Genomic DNA, 21,984 nt, shown 5'->3' with positions numbered 1-21,984 from the left:
TTGAGCTATACTGAGTCCATTCCCAAAGGGGCGTTGTATATCTCGAAAGGTTAGAAGAATAAATAAAACTCAGGTTCTTCCATGTTTTTCCCTCCCGCCTTTTACATGCGAATGTTCGTAGGGTGGAAGCAGGTGGCTCTTCTCGGTAAACAGCATTTCCTTAAGTAAGAGTAATTCCTCAATTTAACCTCATGGTATGGTGAAGGCGAGACAAGCTGAGGGTGAGACAGTGTGGGGGAGACATGGGGAAAAATCCAAGGAGATGGGCTAGGGGAAAAACAGAATGACAAGGAATAAGTACAGAGGTCAGGGGAAATACAGGGAAAAAACTAGGGGAGGGTGGAAAGCCATGGAAGAGGGGATGGAAAAAGAGACAGGAGAAGAAAATACGAATGGATACAGATGTAATAAATGAGAGGTGAGAAATGCGTAAGAAGAAAAGCAAGGCAAAACAAACGACAACATGGACGATGAGTGAAGGAAAGAATGGAAGAGGCAAAAACGAAGAGGAACAGGAGTGAATAGGAGAATAGGGAAAAGGGAAAGATGAGGAAAAAAAAGGCAGAAAAAACATGAAGAGGTACTGGATGGAATAAGAAGAGGAAGACAGGATAATGATGATGATGATGATGATGATGATGATGAAGAGGAGGAGGAGGAGGAGGAGTTGTAGAGTGAATTGGGAAAAACAGGAGGAGGAGGAGAAAACCAGGAGAAGCCGAGGGCAAGGAAAATAGAAGGTCGAGGAAGGGAAAATAGAAGGTTGAAGAAGTGAAGAAGATAACAGAGGAGGAGGAGGAGGAGGAGGAGGAGGATTACACAGGATTACACAGGAAAGCAAACAGCAACAGACCTTATGGTCCTTTCGAGGCTGCTTGTTAGAGAAAACTGTGACTACAAGATCTAACTCTACATGCTGAAGGATAAGGATAGTAAAGCAAGGAGGAGGAGGAGGAGGAGGAGGAGGAGGAGGAGGAGGAGGAGGAGGAGGAGGAGGAGGACGACGACGACGACGACGAAGAGAGGATGATGATGATAATGACGATGAGGAGGATATGGATGATGATGATGATGATGATGATGATAATAAGGAGATACAGGAAGAAGATAAAACAGGAGGAGGAGGGGAATATATGAAGGAAAAGGAAGAATACACATGAGGATTAGGAGTATGAGGAATATGAGCATGAGGAGTATGAGTATGAGGAGGAGTTTGTCTGGTACTGGTGGTGAAGCAAACAGGAGCACGTTTTTCATGCTAGTGTGGTAATTTATGATTGGGTGGCCCGCGGGGGTGGAAGTGCGATTACCGGTAATAAGAGGCCATCACGGGCGTTACCTCACCACACACACACTTCCACTGGCTTTCGACCGTTCTCCTTACTTTTCACTTCCAACACGGCTTTCCTACTGTACGTCTCCTCCTCCTCTGGTTTCCTCTCCTCCTCTTCCTCTTCCTCTTCTTCCTGCTTCTTCACCTCACCACACACACACACACTTCCACTGGCTTTTGACCGTTCTCCTCCTTTTTCACTTTCAAAAAGGATTTCCTACGTTTCCTCCTCCTCTGGCTTCCTCTCCTCCTCTTCCTCTTCCTCTTTTTCTTCTTCTTCCTCCTCCTCCTCCTTTCTTTCTCTCCTACCCCTCCGCCTCCTCTTTTTTTCAGATCTTCCTCCTCCTCATCATCACTGTCATTATCTTATTTACCCCTCCTCCAGGATTTCTTTTTCCTCCTTCTCCTCTTTATGTCTTTCCCTCTCCCTCCTCCATCATCATCATCATCATCATCATCATCATCAGCTTTCCCTTCCTCCTGTATGAGTGGAAATCAACTTAAGCTCAAAATTAAAGAAACGTTGTAAATATTTCCTGAATTCTGACTCATTCTCTTTCTCGCTTCTTCTTCTTTTTTTTTTTTTTCTGCAGCTTCTGTTTCACCGGCAGTAGCGATCGAGAGAGAGAGAGAGAGAGAGAGAGAGAGAGAGAGAGAGAGAGAGGCCGTGAAAAAACTGAGCAGAAAGCAAGATCATAACACTCTAGTGATTTTTTAAATGTCACGCCGTCATAATATTGCTCAGAACAGTCGAGGTTTCTACGCATCCGACCGCTTTCCAAACCTGGCTAAGGTATTTTGGTTGCCCTTGGGAGAAAAGCTACAACGTTTTTTTACATTGTGATTATGCATATTGGTATTAATCGCTGTTACCTACTAAGCTAACCTTGCCGTTGTTTCCACCACGAATGAACTTTGTGAAACCGAAGCCAGGGCCGGTGTGGGGTGAGAAGGTGCGGACGTAGGCGGTGGTGTGGCCCGAGGCTGCTTCTGCCCCAGGGGCGACGCCAGGGTCAAGCCGCCGGTAGTCAGGGCTCATTCCACCGCCTCACCCCGCACGCCACCACCTCGAACGTGGGGGTGGGGGTGGGGGAGGTTTAAGAAGCAGCAGAAGAAAGCTTAAGATTAATACCTCTGGAGTACACGAGGGTCATTAATGTACACAAGCACGTTTTACTAACAACAGTATTCACCATCAACTTCTCTCTTGACTCCCTTCAATTTTTTTCTCTTTGCCGCAGACTTGCATTTCTTTTCTTCTGTTATAGCTCTTTCTATGATCACTACTCCTCTGAAGTTGTCTTTTTACATCCCTCCCTCACTACGGCGGGCGCACAAACTGACTAGCAATGGACTCACATAATCTGTCCAATTCTCCACCTCATGAGGTAACCGATACTCTAAATCCGTCATATATGCAACTGTCCGTTTCTAGAACTCAGTTTTTCTCTGTGCCCATAACCACCAGTCTGTTAAACGCAATGTGGTCAACCTTCAAAAGACTAGATCTTGATTCGGCCTTTTTTTCTGTAAAGTATATGACATTATGCAGACTTTCATCCTCTGGTTCTTGATTTTTTAAAATGAAAAGATGGCATAAGAGACTTCGTTGCACATATTTCTGTTTATTCTGCACATAAAACTTCAATATCTTCTAGAATATTATTAAAAGCAAGGCATAACAGATAAAATAAACCGCGTGAGAAGATGCTATGAAGCTTACAATGCTACTTACAGTGCGAACCTAATGTATATAAATTACACGAGGGTCAAGGTAAACAATTTTTGCCGTCCTGACCTTCCCTCAAGATACCGACACGCTGGGAGGGGAGCTGTTAGTGCGGCTTTTTGCTGTTGATTGCACAAATGTCTTCCCAGTTTCGTCTGAACTATATTGAGTACAAACAGCGAATTACAACGACATCCCTCTCTAGACTCATGCGAATCATGGATGGTTTGACTTTCTCATTATGTATAACAATGACAGGAAAGGATACTCGTTTTTTTGTCTGTACCGAAAAACCAAGTACAGCATTAAATGAACTGAAGATTCCGTTCGGTCAGTTGTCAAGGAATTTAACACACTCAAATACAGTGAGAGGTCAGAGAGTGCCACACAAGGTTAGTCTGGGGTCAAGGATGGAATGGTCGAGTATGGCTGGAAAGGACTCATTCACTGTTGCCGTTGGTGTGGTTCAGGTAATGCAGAAGCCAAGGATAACCACACAGAACTACCAAACTACCTTGGGCCCGCCTCATGTCATTCATTCTCCTCTCACTAGGGAAACCGGTGGTGTATGGTTAGTTCATTCAGCTTGCAACTAGAAGAACCAGAGGTCAGTTCTCAGACCCGGCCATGTCCACCCAGCAGCACAGCAGACGTGGATGTGGGCTTAACTGCCTACCGCGAGATGTATTCTAGTGGAAAAGTAGGACTGGAAAAGCTGACTACCCATTGACTCCCATGTGGTCAACATTATTATTATTATTATCATTATTATTATTATTAGTAGTAGTAGTAGTAGTAGTAGTCCTCCTCCTGCTCCTCCTCCTCCTGCTTCTCCTCCTCCTCCTCCTTCACCGTCTCTTCCCATTTCTTTTTTACCCAGTTTAACCTCTCCTTACCCTCTGCCCTCTCCCATTCCTTCCATCTATCTCCTTTACTCCCACCCCCACCACCCTCACCCGTCGAAAGCATTCAGAAAACATCCGAAGGTTTTTGGAAATGCGCTTGAGGAAATGACCACTTTATGAAAATGATAACTTGGGCTGGCTGGCTGTTTTTCATTCAGGCTTTTCTCCATGTTCGTGCTTGCTTTTAATAGGTGGGTAGTTGTCGGGGGAGGGGTGGAGCTGGGGTGAAGGAGGGGTGGAGCAGGGGTGAGGGAGGAGAAAGGCTGATGGGAGGAAGGAAAGAGGCCAGGGAGGAAAGCGCGAGGGATGGTACTGAACGGGGAGGAGGGAAAAAAGGAAGAAATAAGGGAAAAAAGGAGGAAAGGGAGGAAAAAAGGAAGGATGCATGGTTGAAATAAGGAAAAAAGGAAGAAAGATGGAAGAAGGGAATAAAAATGGAAATAAGAATGAAGGAAGAGAGGAAGGAAGGGTGGATAGCGGGAAGAAATATATTAAATAAGAAAGAAGGGAAGAAGGAAGCACAGAGGAAACGACGGAGGAAGGGAAGAAGAAAGGAGGTATGGGAGAAGGAAAGAGGCAAAGAAAAAGTAGGAAAGAAAAAAAGAATGGAAGGAAGAGGAAGGAAGGAATAAGTTTAGCAAGGAAGCGGACGTAGGATAAAAAAAAAAAAAGGAAGGGGGGAGATCTAAGACGAGGAAGAGGAAGAAGAAAACGAAAGAGAAATGCAATGAGAACCAAGAGGAGGGAGGGAATGTTTGAAGAAAGAGGATGAGAAGGTAGTCTAGGAAGGCATTTAAAGAAGAGACAGGTTGAGATTCGTTGAGGGATGAAGAAGGGAGGAACGTGGGACGAAGACTAAAGGAGGAGGACGATGAGGTGGGGAAAGAGGGACGGAAATAAGATCAGGCTGAGAGAGGGAAGGGCGTCGGAAAGGAAGGCGGGAACACGAGGGGTGAAAGAAGAAAAATAAATAACAAGGAAGACAGAAAGGAATAAAAGAAAGAAGATTAGGAAAAGAAGAAAGGATGATGGGAGGGTAACTAAGGAACAGAGTAGAAAAAATGAATCAGCAAGAAAATCATGGATGGAAAGGGGAGGCAAGCTGGGAAGAGGAAAGCAAGAAAGAAAGGAGGACTGAATAAATGGAAGTAGGAGTCTTAAGAAGAAAACTGGTAGAGAATAAGAAAGGGATTAAGAAGGGATTGAAAGAGAGAGAGAGAGAGAGAGAGAGAGAGAGAGAGAGAGAGAGAGAGAGAGAGAGAGAGAGAGAGAGAGAGAGAAGGTGAAACAGAACTAAAACCACGAGTAGACGAGATTGCAAAAAAATAAATAAATAAATAAATGAATAAATAATTAAGAGGATGACGAACAGAAAGAGAATGAAGTATGGAAAGCGTATGGAAAGGGAAGATGTGAAGAATAATTGGATATTTATGTTGAGGTGAAAGTAACGAGGGCAGTCAAAGGAATATTAAAGAGAACAAGGATAACTACACACAGCCGCTTCACTTATCCATATCTCGTACCAATAACTCATGTCACTAAGCATAAAGGTGTGATTTTAACCTACAGGAATGAGACACGCAGATCCTCCAGACGAAACAGGCAGAAAAATGAAAATAAGAACCACCATGCAATACGGAAAATCTGACATGAAATTCTTTTTAGGTTAAAGCGAAGTGGAAAATTCACATTCCTCAAGTAAACCCCACAGGAGGGATTAAATGGTACTCATCTATACAGTATTTGGGTGTTGTGGTGCTCGCATTTGACCGCTATATAACAGAAACAAGCGGAAAGAGAAAGCGGAATATAAGAACTTGCACAGGGTCAAATTTCAAAGATATAAACATACTAATAAAGTTCTCGCCGTCTATCATGTGTAAATGCTAAATCACGCACATCTCGTCTGCATCAGCCTGCCATGCCGTATGAGCAAGTTTTTCAATTATGATTTCGGTCTCATCCTCTAATCATGCGTGTGTTCCTCACGATATCCAGTTTCTCGCCGCTTATGCATTAACGGTATACAGTATTTCATTTACCCTGCGTATTTATCAAACCGTCCATCCCAAACATCTTAGTGCTGCTCCCAAACATCTTAGTGCTGCTCCCAAACATCTTAGTGCTGCAAGCTGCCTCAAGTTTCAGTTTATCCGGCGTTTACCGCAGACTTATCACAGGAAATTTACTACTAACGCTAATTTCCAAAGCTCTCATTGGAACTGACAGCTACAATACCGCTAAGGCAGTTGCTTCCACACGTCCACTACTCTATTACCACATCAGTGCTTATCTGGTTGTCCTTTAACAGTGTTTATTTCCCCAGCGAAATCCGTTAGAGCACGTTCTGCCCAGCCTACTCATTATTAATCCTTCAGCGAAATCGTCTTTGGTTATTCCTTCATTCATTTATATATTTAAGTTTTCCCTTATACTTCTACCTCTCCAGAAACTCCGAAAAATAATAAAATAAATACATTAAACTGAGCGATGATGAAAAGAAGACGGTCAAGTAAGGTGAGACGGAAAAGGCAGTACAGGAGAAGCAAAATCAAGAAAGGGGTGGCGAAAACGGAAGCAAAAACACAAGAAAGAGAAGAGAAGGATAAGTGTGAGAAAGAGGGGGCAAACAGAGAGAGAGAAGGAACTTAAACGGCAGGAAGTGAGACGAATGGAAGGTACGGAGAGAAGAGAACATGGAAGAGTTTGGGTGGAAAAAATAAAGACCGGAAAGAGAGAGGGACCAAAAAAGAAAGATATGAGAGGAGGAGAGTGAGATGAAAGGGGAGTATAAAAATGAATGGAGAAAGGAGTAACGAAAGCTGGAGGAGGAGTACGAGGTTAAGGGAATGTAAGAAATAAAGCATAAAGTAATATACAATGAGAGAAATGAAAACTGAAGAATAAAATGAGGGGACGGAGAGGTGTCGTGAAGGGGAGGAGAGGGAAGTGTATGGTGGAGAAAATGGGGGGAAGTAGTGAGGCTAAGAGAGTAAGGAGATGGAGGAGTATTGTGGAGGGATGTGACGGGAAGGAAAGGTACTCGTATGGTGGAGAGAAACGAAGGAAAGTAGGGGTGTGGTGGAGGGGAGTGAGAAGAGGCAAGGGTGTGGTGGAGGATGTGAGGGGAAGGAGAATGTGTTGCTAGAAGAAAGGGGTGAAAGGAGTGTGGTGGAGGGAAGAGAGGGATATAGTGAAGGGAAGCGAAGGGAGGGAGAGGTGTAGTGAACGGATGATGACGATAGAGAAGGGTGTGGTGTCGAGACAAGCTCAAGAAAACATTACAGACATTCATTTCTCACTCCTCCACCTCACCTGCACCAAGTATTTGGTCGTCGTCATTACCTTCCCTACCATCACCACCACCATCACTCACTTCATTCCCCACTCCCCCCCTCCCTTCTGTCTGTAACACCACCTAGCTCTTCTCCCCCTCCTCTCTTTCTACACCCCCTCTCCCTCATTCTGTACCGCCATTATCCCCGTTATGAACTCATCACAAACAGCATCATCACCGTTATCAAATCCATCAACATGCCTCGCTACCAATTTCACAGCCAGGCGGCCATTACACCCTCGCCTAGTCATTATCATCATTCATAACAGCCCTCACAACTTGCGGGAGCTCCGCGTATAGTCCGCTGCCAATAATCTTTTACAGTGTCTTGAAACTCTGTCAAAACCTTATGAGATCTTGACTAAACTGATGATAACTATGCAAGCTGGTTGGTTTGGTTGTAATCTCGTTCTACCAATTCGAACCCACGACGTGTAAAAGGATTACTGACTGCATCTGTACCGTAGTGTATAGCTAAGTCAAGCTATGAACCCTATGAATACGACAGAAATCTCAATATTATTTACCTGTTACCACCAGACGATTTTCTTCACCTTTAGAGTTGTCCTTCCTCGAACAACCTAAGGGTTAAAAGGACTACACAAATCTTATGAAGATGATAGAAACATTAACATTTTATTCTTGCTACCGCCAGGAACGACCACTCATCATGGATTTGGTAATGTTCGGCTATAGATTACAGGGATTTTATTTATCTACAGTAAACAAGGCCTAATACTGAACTGCAGGATAAAGTTCAATATACCCATTAAAAAACAAAAGACAAAAATGACTAACTCGAAACCTTTTCATCTCTAGCTACAATATTTTATACTTTTGGCGTCACCATCAATTTAAGAGACATCTTATTACTTCGCTATGATCAATGTTATTCCGAAGTTCATTACTGTCCCATCCATTCATCAATCTGTTCATCTACCGGTCCATATATTTATTAGTCAGTCAGCCAGTCTACCCATCCATCCATATTCCTACACTCCCTCTGATTCACTGCCGATTCTGGATACAAGCTCGAAGTCCATTGATTAGATGCACAGAGTTACGAGCAATACATCGCAAGCAGGTTTGGGGTGACAGGAAAATAATGTAGCATCCCTTATTTTCCCTCGCCTACATGAGTGAAAATAATAAGAAACGACAGCGAGCTAATGCAGACTTAGCAATACATTACTTGGGTGTACCTTGCCGAAGAACTTGATGTATCTGTGTGTATTCGTGCAAGGCTGCAAGAGGACTGCATGAAGGCTTGAGTGGTGGGCAAGTGAATGCATGGCTCATCTCATTTTGACACTTTGTTTATATTACTTCTATTTTTGGGATTTCCTGTCCCTGTATCTGAATCCTACGCACCCCATACGTTATTATGCTGCTGTTGTTGCTCCTGCTGCTGCTGATGATGATGATAACTGCCGTGGTTGTACTTCTGAACTTAGCTAATCATGAAATCTTAAGTCTAATACTTAGCTATCAGCCAAATCTTCTCTCTGATATAAATCCTTCTCGTCGTCGTTTTCTAACTTTTCTTCTCTAAATTTCACAGCAGAATGAGCTATAACAGTTACCTTCGTGTAGTCATCGCTGTCGTATTAACACCAATTACTGACGCGGGAAAGAGCATGCCGAGAATGGAAGTAATCAAGCAAGTTTCATATCTACAGAAACTGCATCATCATTATCATCATCATCATCATCATCATCCTGACTTAGAACGAGGCGAGGTATTACAGTATGAATAAAAAACTAAGTATATAAATAAAATTAAATATGTGGCATTACTCCTACACTCGATGACTACTTTATTCTAGCTCTCTCCAGACGATATTATTAAGACAAATCTCTCTCTGACTGATGGGATTAAAGAAAAAAAAATCCATTAATCGCTTCACTGTATGGACTATTTTTCTATTTAATCCTTCTTACCGTCAGATGCTTCTATGCAGCTCAGGAAGAGCATCTTGTAGGGAAGGGGTTGATCTCATTAATGCCATGACGCCTTGTCAACATTACTGTTGATATGCCAGACGATTCTGCTCAGCATATGGAACACCTTTTGCGCTGAAGTTGTCAGAAATAATCTTCACTAACCTTCTTCAGTATAATAACGTTTGTTTTAGGTTATTCTTGCTTTACCAGGCAGCTTAATCTGCATAGGGGTGCTTTGTCATGTTAAAAAAATTAGCCCTTTAATCCAAGTTTCTCTTTTATTATTCTAGGTGTCTCCATATAAATGTTGTTAACTTTAGCAAGAATTTTCGAACTTCAGTGGTTAAGCTTGATTAACCTGACACTGCTGGGGCTCTTCTAATCTGAATACAATCGACTGGTTGTAACACGTATTAAAAGACGTCAGGCAATAGAAGAATTTACGAAGAGAATGGTATTTTCACAAAGCTCCTAATGCCACTGTCAGCCAAGATGCTGTTCCTCACTTCTGGTGCCAATTTTGACGCTGAGTAGTTGCCTTCAACGAGGGTCAATTTATATTACCTTTGAGTCGTGCCAAAACAAGTTATAGTTACAAGTGCAACATCGAAATAACATAAATTTTAGATACATACTTTCATTATCTATTTACTGTATTTAGTGGTCTTGGGTAAAGGTATAAATGGATTTCATTCTTCAAGCCACAGTCAGATGATTTGCTTCACATGACAGAAATCGTAGCAGACAAAATGTTAAAAGACTATTTTAATTAATTCTCCAAGTATAAACAGCTGCTACGGGTTCACTCTGGTTTATATTCAGGTTAAGACAGACGATTTTCTTCAACTGTCAGTAACCCCTCAAGTTCAAAATTATGTCATTAATCCTTTAGCTCTATGGATATAATCGGCACTGTTGTTTTGGGAAATGCTAGACAATTTTATTCAGCTGAGGGAAATTTTAACAAAACGTTTATTTCTGCTTCAACAACTTCAGCTATATTAATTTGCTGGCTTTACATTTAACGCTATACACCTGATCGCGGAGTTCATTCCAGGTGGACGCGACAAAAACACCTCCAAGCCTCTGTCATGATTCATCACCAACCCCTCACGCCACTCCAATCTTCGTCCCTCACGTAATCCTCCATTTTATTCTTCTACTGCATTTACGGTCTTTCTTACTGCCTTCTCTCATCTACTCCGCTTCGATACAATGCCTCTGCTAATTCCACTTTAACTCTTTCACTAGGATGACGTCTTGTTATAGTCGATATAGTTCATGCCATCCCCACATAATTTGCATCAACTTACGAAAGACCTCTCGTACTCAGGGGATTAGTGAAGGCTATATCTAAGCCCTCCAGCCCTGAGTCCTTCCAAAACCGAATTTTAAAAAGCCAAGAGGTTGTAAGAATAACGTGCAAAGACTTCCTCGTACTTAAAGGGCTTAATCACCTTGCACAGCCATGAGTAAACGTTCACCAGCTATCCTCTGCCAGCATTGTGTCCTGAAGGTTGTTCATGTTTTTCAATTTTCTCCTCAAACGACAGAGTATCCTAATTACTCATGCTTCTTTGTTGTGGCTTCATATTGTTATCACATAAAAGCAGTCCATGTAACACCTCCCATTGCCACACCCGGCAGAGATGTGTGGACGAACTTTTGCTCATGGTTGTATCGGTATTTTGCTAATACTATCACAACAACACAATAATTTCTCTCATTTTCACCGAGATTTTATCCTTAGCTTCTCTAAAATGTGTTTATAAAAGTTTTCTGCATCCACCGTAATAGCGATTTCTCTATATCTTACCACATTTTATTGTTAAATACGTTTTAATCATTTTGTATTTATTTATTTACCCACTTTGCATATAAAAAAATACGTCGCCCAATTTTCATCCTGCGCTTCCTGTTTGTTTCACTTCGGCTTATTTTCCCCTTCTTCCGCATTTCATTTATATAGCTCCATTTCCTTCTCACTCCAGACTTTTTGCCACATCATTCTTTTTCCACTCCTGTTCAGACTGTTCATACACCATTCTTCTTCCACGTCTCTCCAAACTGTTCATCCAGCTCTCTCATTACTTTCTTATCCGCCGCTTCCTTCCCATTATTTTTCATTGTTCACAAAATTGTTCCAAAATCATATCCTCCTTTACCTCCCTTCCTCCTTCACTTCCTTCCTCTTCATTTGATTCATTCTTCTCCTCCACGTTCCTCCTTTAAACCTATTTTTAAACCTTTTTGCTTCACTTCCATTCTCTGCTCCTTATGGTTTTCCTCTCTAGTTTCGTTCTTCTTTCATTTCCTTCCCTCCTTCTCCCCCCAAATCATCCGCTTCCCCCATTTCTTCCCTCTCTCTTATCTCTCATTCAGTTGTTTCATTTTACTTCACACTTTTTAAGTGTTATTCCTAATCTCCCCTGTCTCCTTCCCTTTACTACATTTCCTTCAGTCTCCTCCACTCCCTTCCTTTACTTCAGATTTCTTTTCTTCTCTTGGATTGCCTTCCATATCCCTCATTCCACTCATCTGGCGTCAACATCTTTCCCTCCCAACCCTTTTATGTTTCCATCTCCTCCGCTTTTTCCCTTTACTTTTACCTCCACTTCTTTCCCCCTCCTCCCTTCTTTCTCTCCAGTTCCTCCACTCCTTCCCTTACCTCTACCTGCACCTCCTTAACTCTCGTCCCTTCTTTCCATCCCCTCCACTTTTTCCTTTACGTTTACTAATTCCTCCTTCGCTCTTCTCCATTCTTTCTCTCCATGCCCTCCACTCCATTCCTTTACCTCCACCTCCAATTCTTTCCCTTTCCTCCTTTCTTTCTCTTCATCACCTTCACTCCTTTCTTGTTTTCTCTCTCTCTATTTCCCACAAACCTTTCCTTTACCTCCACCTTCTTCCTCTTCCCTTCTTCCCCTCCATTTCCTCCACTCCTCTCGTCCATTCTCCTCCCCTTTCCCCGCGTCACGTCCAGGCCTCCCCCGACAGCTGTCCCATAAGTCATCTTAATTCTCCGCTTCATTCAGTCCACCCCCGCCTCTCCACACCACACAAACCCTCTCACTCACTCCGATTTTTACACACACTTACTCACTCACTCCGATTTTTACACACTCACTCACTCACTCCGATTTTTACACTCACTCACTCCGATTTTTACTCATTCACTCACTCACTCCGATTTTCACACTCACTCACTCACTCCGATTTTTACACTCACTCACTCACTCCGATTTTTACACACACTCACTCACTCACTCCGATTTTTACACACACTCACTCCGATTTTTACTCATTCACTCACTCACTCCGATTTTCACACACACTCACTCACTCACTCATTCACTCCGATTTTTGCTCATTCACTCACTCACTCGCTTCGATTTTAACACATTCACTTCTTTTATGCACTTTTCACCGCACACTCACTCCGTTTTTTACACACACACACACACACACACACACACTTTTTACAGTCACTTCTGCACTCACGCGGGGACCACCTTTAATCTATTCACCTCGCTGACGTTTTTTGTGTCTTAGTCCAACTGTCATCCACCAATTTCATTTACCTTATGCTAGACTCCTAGAATTGTTAATAGTGAGATAGAGTGGCAGTATTATGGCTTCACCTTTAATTCCTTTACTGGGATGGCGTCTTTTGTGCTTTATTCTTGCTTTATTTAGCTAGGACAGACTCTTTGCGAACTCAGAGGCGGGCAAGCGGATTCACTCTTAAGCCCTTGAATCAGGGTAAGGTCCTTTTCATTGCGCTCTTGTTCACTTCCACTGTTTTTGTTTTGCTTATGACAGTATTCCGAAACTGAAGGAGCAAGACACAGCATCAATAAACACCTTCAGTATCAAAGAAAGTTGTGTAATTGGCTAAAATCGCCTGCTGTCAGCAAGATATTTAAAACGAAAAAACGCGACCCAGGACTGAAAGGGTAAATAATTTCATCACTGCGATTGTTGTCTTATATGATTTGGTCTTCATACCTCCAGACGATTTTATTTACCTTAGGGACGACTTTTCAAACTGGAGGGGTTAGATATAGCCATTAATGTTAGATATAGCCTTCAGTGACCCCTTCCCTAACAGAGATCCACCTGATGTTTAGCAAAATCGTCTTCTGGATGTCCGATTAAGAAGAAAGACGCCATCATATTGAAGGAGTTCATTCCAAGTCTTTTTCCTCTCTTTTTCTTGTCTTTTTCCTTTATTTCTGACGGATTCCAGTTACATCCCTGTACTTTATTTGCACGTTCTATGTTCATTCAATGAACTTTAATGCATCTAAACAGGCTGAAAAAAAAATCCAAAAGCTGAGTATTTTTGGAAAGAGAAAGTTGTGAGGGAAGGTTACGAAAGGCACGAAGGTGAGGTGAAAGATGGTGTGGCAGGGATGTGGCAAAGAGGCGAGGCAGGAGGTAGGGTGGGATGCGAAGTGTGGCATGAGAGAGAATGCAAGGGGAGACAGGGTAGCGGGAGACAGAGGGAGACAGGGTAGGAGGAGGCAGGGGAAGTATGGAGAGGAAGGGGATGGAAGAGGTGAGATAAAGCAGGAGGGTGGTGGAAGGGAAGGAGAAGGTACGGGAAACCAGAAAGGGGGAAGGATGGGAAAGAGGGAGGCGAGGCAAGGGAAGGCAGGCAGGGATGGAGGAAGGGGAATGCAGAAGGAGGGAATCAGGGGGAACAGGGAGGGGGAAGCACAGGGAGGGGGAAGCACAGGGAGGGGGAAGCAGGGGGAGGAGCGAGGGAGAAGCAGGGGGAGGCAGGGTACGGGAAGGAGGGAGTGTGAGGCAGGGAAAAGGAAGCAGAAGGAAGGGAGCAGAAAGGATGTGACAGGGGAAGAATATACAATAATGGTGACTGCAAGAGAAGGCAATGAAGGATAACTTACAGAAGAAAGTAAGAGGGAAGAGGAAAGCGAAGGAAAGACAAAGAAGGTGGTTGCAGGAACAAGAGGGGACAGGAGAAGGTGGAGGGAGGAAATAACAAGGGGGAGGTAGGAGGAGAGGAGGAGGAGAAAGGAGGGGAAGGCAAAGGAAGGGGGAAGTAAGAAGAGGAGGCAGGGAAGGCATGACAGTGGAAAAAGGCAAGGAAGATGAACCAAACGAACGAGAAAGCATGAAGAACGAAGAGGGGTGCAGGCAAGAATATGAGAGAGGAGGAGGAGGAGGAGGAGGAGGAAGGAGGGAAGCAAGGGAGGGGGGTGAAACAGGAAAAGAAGGACGCAAGAGATATGTAGCATGATAGCAAGGGAAGAAGAAAGCAAAGAAAATGAAGTATAAAAAGGATGCATAGAAAAACAGGGGAAGAATAAAGCAAGGAGGGCGGAGCAAGGAAAGAATAAAGAAAAGATGTTGATGCAGGGGGAAGAAAGCAAACGGGAATGATGCAGATGAAGAAAGAAGCAAGATGAAGGGGAAGAGGGAAGGAAAGTGACCAGGTAGGGAATGAAGAAAACAAGGAGGGAGATGATGAAGGGAAGAACGATGCAAGGAAAGGGAAAAGGTAAGGGAAGAGGGAAACTAAGAGGACGAACCAGGGAAAGAAACAGGCAAGACGGAGGAAAAGGCAAAGGTAGAAAGAAGGAAGGAGGAAAAAGCAGGGGAAGAAAAAAGAAAGAAGAAGGATGCTAAATTGGGAGAAGAAAGGAAGAAGACTGAAGTAGGTAAAGGAGGTAAAGAGAAGGATGAAACACGAAAAGAAGAAAAGAATGAGGAGGTGATGCAGGCGACGAATCAAAGAAGGAATTGGAGGCGCATGGGAAGGAAGGAAGGAAGGAAGGAGGAAGGAAGAAGGAAAGGAAGGAAGGAAGGAAGGTACAGATGGAAGGAAGGAAGGAAGGAAGTAAGGTACAGAAGGAAGGAAGGAAGGAAAGAAGGAAGGAAGGAAGGAAGGAAGTAAAAAAGGCAGGAAAGAAGAAAGATGAAACGGGCAGGGTTAGGGTAGCTTCATGACTGACAGAGGAGCCATGCACATACTGCAGGAAGGGGTACTGGGGAAGGGGTAGAGGGTCAAGCTGCCCCTACCCCCTGCTGTCGCACATCCTTCCCGCAAAAACCCCCATCTCTCCCTTCCCACTAAATCGCCATACTTGTCTCCGTAGTACAGAACAATATGTGAAGACTTTTTTCCTCCAAGTACGCGGTGAATATTCCCGGATACTTTACTCACCCATAACTCAGCGTATATTAGTGACTGTGGCTTAATATGGCCGGCTAAATATACCGACTTTACACGCGCGCTGGACATGACAACTTACACACCTTTGCATTTACCTGGCCGGAGCTGCTTGGTATTCTGGCGAGGGGCGTCCTGGGGAGATGTCTTTTATCACACCAGCAGGACAGGTGCCCGCGCCCTCCACGCCCAGCCACTCCACACACCACACACCACACCACACCAACAATATCATCTTGCATACCAGTACCAACATCATCATCTTTATTTCTACCACTGCCAATAATAATAATAATAATAATAATAGTACAAACAATGATAATGATACTACTACTAATAATAATAAAAATAATAATAATAATAATAATAATAATACAAATAATAATAATAATAATAATAATAATAATAATAATAATAATTTTGGTACCAGAATCAACAACAATTTCGTCTCAGCCCCTTCGGTCCAAGAGCATTTTTCTTTCTAACCACTGAGAGATAATGTTATTCAGCTTAAGGAGGAGAAATATGTACGCAGAATGAAGGGGATTACACTAGAAATAGCGACTACAACAATACCTAATACCAAACTTAGCAACTAAAACAACACTTAACCTGAGAAGCAGCAACAACAACAATATTACCTTATACTTGGAATACCAACAACGACAGAAATACCCTTTTACTACCAAGAGTAACAACGACATAATTACTAATACCAGCAGCAGCTACAACACCTTTATAATACCTGAAGTAACAGCAACAATACCTAATACTATGAACAATAACGCTTGATACCACGAGCAGTGAAAGCAATATTCCTTTACATCGGAAATAACATCTGAAGTATTATTTAACTTCAGCAACAACAATATCAGTATAAATACCGAAAATATCGTAATTTTTTTGTACCAGCCTCAGGTGCATCTGGCCGTCAACACCTATGCTGTTCAGTAAAGGCTACATTTGCGAACAAATGCGGACATTTCCCGAATGTTGCTTGTTAAATGTATATATATACATGTGCTTCTTTGTGTAACTCAGTAGGAACGAACGAATCACAAATAAACTGGCAAGAGGGCCCGTTTGAATCATTCTCGTCCAGCACAATAACCGCATTCTAATTCAAACCAAACACATGCCTGTGTTGGAGGGTTTGGTTTGGTGTATAGCTGTCCCCCCTCCTTTTATGCTTTTTTAATTTTTATTTATTTATTTTTCTTACATTTTGGGGCAATAAAATACTTGTATAGACCCTAATCGACATTTGAAAAGTCGTCTCGAGATCCTAGGTCCAAGTACATGCATGGGCATCACCAGACCAATCGGCCGAAAAATAACGGCGTGAGACCTTAACCACCACACTCGGCCAGACCACCAACAACAGCACTGGGAGCAAAGTAGAGACAGAGAGAAACAAATTTTTCTTCTCGGAAATATAACTACTTGAAGCAGTAGTAATATTATGTAGCTTACTATCAGATTTCTCGGAAGCCACAGCATTATTTTCAACCAGAACATTATATTCTAAATATTAGTATCATTATGTATCAAGTACATTAACAATAAAACCAGTATGGTCAAATCTTGAAAGCAGTGGTAGCAACAATATAATAATAGAAAATTCTTTAGTTTAACAGCAAGAGGAGTTGTATCAACAGTCTCTTTATCAGCCAAAAGTGCGACAGAGGCATAATCAACATTTACACAGGCAATAGCTTCAACTTCAGTAAGAAAATGGCATAAGTAAAATCATAGGCAAGGCAGCAACAGCACCGGCCAGACCAGCTCTACAGTGTGGCTAAAAACAGCGGCTACAGACCCAGCAACAACAGTGAGGGGGCTGGGCTTGTGGTGGTGGAGGCATGTGTTTTGCGCGTAGTTTTTCCCCAGGTTTGGAGTAGTTACCGCAGATGCCGCCGCGGGCCAGGGGTGGACTGCCAGGGGCCCGACCGAAGCTGCGGGTCGCACTTCTTGCCCTGACCGATGCGTGACCGCCACCCACCCTCTGCAATCCCCAGTTCTTTGCACGGGGATGACATGGGCCCGGAAGCCAAACCCAACCTGTGGGTGGAGATGATGCGACTGGAGGGCAGCAGCAGCGGCGAACTGACTGGCTAGCCGGAACCCGGAGTCAACAGCACTAGCGGGACAAGAGTGGTGGCTGAGTCAGGGGTGGAATGCGGCTTGGGCACCTTCGCTCATCCAAGCCTGGCTCTCCTGTCTCCCCGGCACCTCCCCTGCCTCGCCTGACAGTAAGGACTGGCACACAATGCGCGTGGGGTGTCACCTCCAGTGTCGACAACTGGCGTAGCGTAATTTGAATCAAGGTGGACACTATGAATCACACATGAAAAGTGTGCTGGAAACATGCACGCCTTCAGCAAGCAGTTACCTTTTTTATAGTCAGGTGTAGCCTACTGGTTATGACACACATGCTGCCGCACAAGTAATAGGCCCATGTTTACATACAGTCACATGGCCCCGCCGATGCCAAGCTGCATACCCAATATACTCTAGCCTCTCCACGTTCAGTGATGAGTTGTAATAGTAGATTAACACTAGAATATTATGCTAGTCCCGAAGAAGTGTTATGGAAAGGATGTTGAGCCGTAACATTACTGTTTTCTGCCACAGAGCTACGTGAAATAAGGTACGAAAGGACGATAATCTAAGACAAGTTGAAGTTAAAAGAGTAGCTTCGGTACTGCACTCAACAACCGTTCATCGTATTTTAAAACACAATTTGCTACCTTTACTCAAACACACACACACACACACACACACACACACACACACACACACACACACACACCTCGGCTCCTAAGTGTGAAAAACGCTTGGTCATCAGATGGATATTACGGGCTCTTCATCATCTCGGCAAATTAGACTACGAGACAAATGATCCCCCAGGATGTGTCACCGGCGGAGGAGGCACCTGTTGTTTATCTATTTTTTCTTTAAGCAAGTCGGATCTTGGGAGGGACGAAATTACGCAATCCTGGGTGTGACTCAATGACGGAGGACTTGTAAAGTCGACTGCCGCTCTGAGAAGTCTAGTAATAAGCTGCTGCAAAGTGCTGAATCTTGTAAGTCGAGCCAGAAAAAAAATTATATATGGTTATTATTATTATTATTATTATTACTATTATCATTATTATAATTATCATTATTATTATCATTATTATTATTATTATTATTACTATTATTATTATTAATGGAGTGAGTCGGCCAAAGCCTGAGGTCAAAATAAAAACAGAGAGATCATCTCATGTAGAGATGAGAGTTCTCCGACATCTCCATCTATAGCACTAGCCGTGTGTGTGTGTGTGTGTGTGTGTGTGTGTGTGTGTGTGTGTGTGTGTGTGTGTGTGTGTGTGTGTGTGTGTGTGTGTGTGTGTGTGTGTGTGTGTGTATTTTGGGCACCCGAAACTACACATTCAAATCGCACCAAAACTGGCACAAAAATCGCAAAAAATTCGCTGATGTGAAAATACTTGGTCCCATCACGATTGAAAAACTTTTACTATATTTAATGAGCGATCACATTTTGACCAGAAAACGCCACTCCCGGCGCCCGGCATAGGATCTCCGTAGAATTTTTTGCCCATAGCTAAAACTATAATACTGTATATTATAGCAGCGCAAGAGCTCTCCGCAGGAACAAGTGTGAGGGGCCCGAAGGACCCACGAGCACTTGTCACTTTCTAAGGCACCTCGTTCACCGCACCCACACCCTCACCACCACACACCCTAACCACCACACACCCTCACCTGAGCAAGTGCCTAAAATCAATGAACTTTTCCTTCAGTCCGTGTTGCTCATATAATACCCTCATTCTGTGTGGCCTCAGGCAACCACAGAAACTACACAACACTGAAATCACACAAACAATAGTAAAAATAGAGACAAATCCAAATAAAATTGCATAAAACTGGGACCGATTTGCCTACGACCATTTTGGGATACTTCGCGCTTTTATAGGTTTGGTTGTGATGGACGTGCAGGTAAATGTCGAGGAGATAAGTGCGGGGAAATTGACGATGGGGTTGGTGACTCTTTTGCAAGTTTTCATCCTTTAGTGATTTTTGTTTAGAGAACGTCGTCTCTCTCTCTCTCTCTCTCTCTGAATGTGTGTGTGTGTGTGTGTGTGTGTGTGTGTGTGTGTGTGTGTGTGTGTGTGTGTGTGTGTGTGTGTGTGTGTGTGTGTTATGTATACGCATCCAAAATATTGTAAATATCACACCCACACACACACACCCACACACCCACACACACACACACACGTGCACGCGCGCCGACCAAAACAATACTCTGCTACACCATCCAGTGCGTGGGTTAAAAAATCATTCTGCTGACAAGCCCGAGGTAGGACTGACAATCAAGACAACAGGCGTGTGATGATTACTTCGCTCCGTTGACCGTTCACATGGGCATTATCACCCTCTTATCCGACCCACCGGTGCACAACTTCCTACTTTTGACTTATGCTCTTTTAATAATAGAGGGGAAGACAGAAGCGCAGTTTAGGGACCACTGTGACTGACCGCGAGAGCAGGATATAAACCCGGACGCAACTGAGTTATGTCGTGTCTCTTAGCTCAAAACACTGAGGGATTAAAGCTATGATGAGAGAGGTTATAGAACAGTGATTGCACAACAGTGTATCACAACGAAAATTTCTTCCACTGTTGTGATGTGTCAGTATATGCAGTCGCCGCATAAAAGGTGGTAACCAATCTTTTAATAATATTTCGCAGTTGTCATTTATTACAACGTTTTAGAACACGTTTTCCATGGAACTTATTCTTAACCAGCTCTTGATCGTGTTTTATTTTATTCAAGGTCACGTCAGACGATTTGATTTAGGTGAGACTCAGCATAAAAGCCAGAGTGTTAATCAGCTTTCAAATCGGTACCAAATCACTGATCTATAGAGCTCAGTAATTAACAAGGTTCAGTTATTTTCTCGAAAATTACCGAAATGGCTTACAGATATTCATAATACACGTTGCCTTTACGATTACAAACGATTTTCAAACAGATAAACAGATAAGTACCATAGCTTTTCCAGAAAACGCAATCATTTCTCTATTATCAGATCAGGCATATACACAGTCACAACAGTTTTTTGTAAATATAACAAGTAGCCTACAGTACTCGTATGTAAAATAACACCAGTTTGTGTGAAGGATCTCACTTCATAAACTAGTACTGTAGGTCTAATATAGTGAATGTAATGTCTCAGGTTGGGGGTGGATTTACTACCAAGTACAGTGAAGGATAAATAAATAACATGAAGAACTGACGCATGGAAGATATCTTAAGTGTTGCGTGAATCTAACGAGATACTTTTAGGTAAAGCACTCGTACTGTAAGTAGAATGTACCATTTACGAAACGAACGTATCTGCCAAGTGATCTGTAGCTGAAGAGGTAATGATTATCCTCTTTTATCAGTCGATAAACAACGATTTAAAAGATAATCCATGACAGCGGTACGCAACGCCGCACTCATCGCAAAAGGTACTATCTGACAACCTTTTTAATAACTGAGTTCGAAAAATATTTGGTTACCATCAGAAAGTAAATTAAATATCTGCTCTGCGAAGGACAGGGTTTATATCATGAACAACTCAGTTAAATAGTACATGTCTGGAACAAAATCAAGAACAAGAGGCTCGGATGCCATTCCTTGTTGCGGATATAAAACAACTAATTTTGTATTATCTGTTGCAAAAAGCAGGGGCCCCAAGGTAGGCTACCCTAATCCAGTACTGTTGAGGTCGGATGACCGGCCTACGTCCCTGAAAATATACGTGATCGAAAAACATCTGGTTACTTCTACGAATTCGAACCAATGTGCACATTGGTATCCTCAGAAAAAAACAAAAGAATACCCTTGTGGTATGATACAATATAGTACAAGGGATTCTGTAACACCAAGCCTACCAGATGAACATGCATTCCGTTCAGTGATCCTTTCAAAACCCAGTAAATCCAGAGGTGCCGCTATATGCTCAGGATACATATTTCGAATTATCTCTTAATTACCTACAGATGATTCAAACGATCATATGTTTCCGCTAATAATACAAATATTGACATTTTACAAGTTTTACATATCCATCCAGTTCTGCCCACTCCAAAAAGTCACTGCCCTAAACTTGGGAGGCTACATCGACTACCCAACCCACACCAGCTCGTCCCACAATATAACCCAAACACGGGTTTTGCAAAGTCGTGGAAGGCCCCAGGGGTAGGTACAGTATGTGAAGTAAGCGAAGTATACCACAATTTATATGTTTAGTTATTATATTTTGGAGACGGTACTGACCGATTCGTAAGATTAATTAAATTCAGTTACGGGGAACTGAAGTTAGCATCTGACATCAGCCTGAGTTCTTATTACAGACTGCCGAGTATTATTAGTATCACTGCGTGTAGGAAAGACTGACGGACAAATGTGAAAATAGTCAGCATTTCTCTCGTAATTACATTCTAAGTACTGAAGTCACAAAATTAGTAAAGGGAAAT

This window comes from Coenobita brevimanus, chromosome 66 (assembly GCF_032717465.1).
Source record: "Coenobita brevimanus isolate Jiangsu-jjx chromosome 66, ASM3271746v2, whole genome shotgun sequence".
Classification (NCBI taxonomy): Eukaryota; Metazoa; Arthropoda; class Malacostraca; order Decapoda; family Coenobitidae; genus Coenobita; species Coenobita brevimanus.
Note: the sequence above shows the minus strand (reverse complement) of the source record.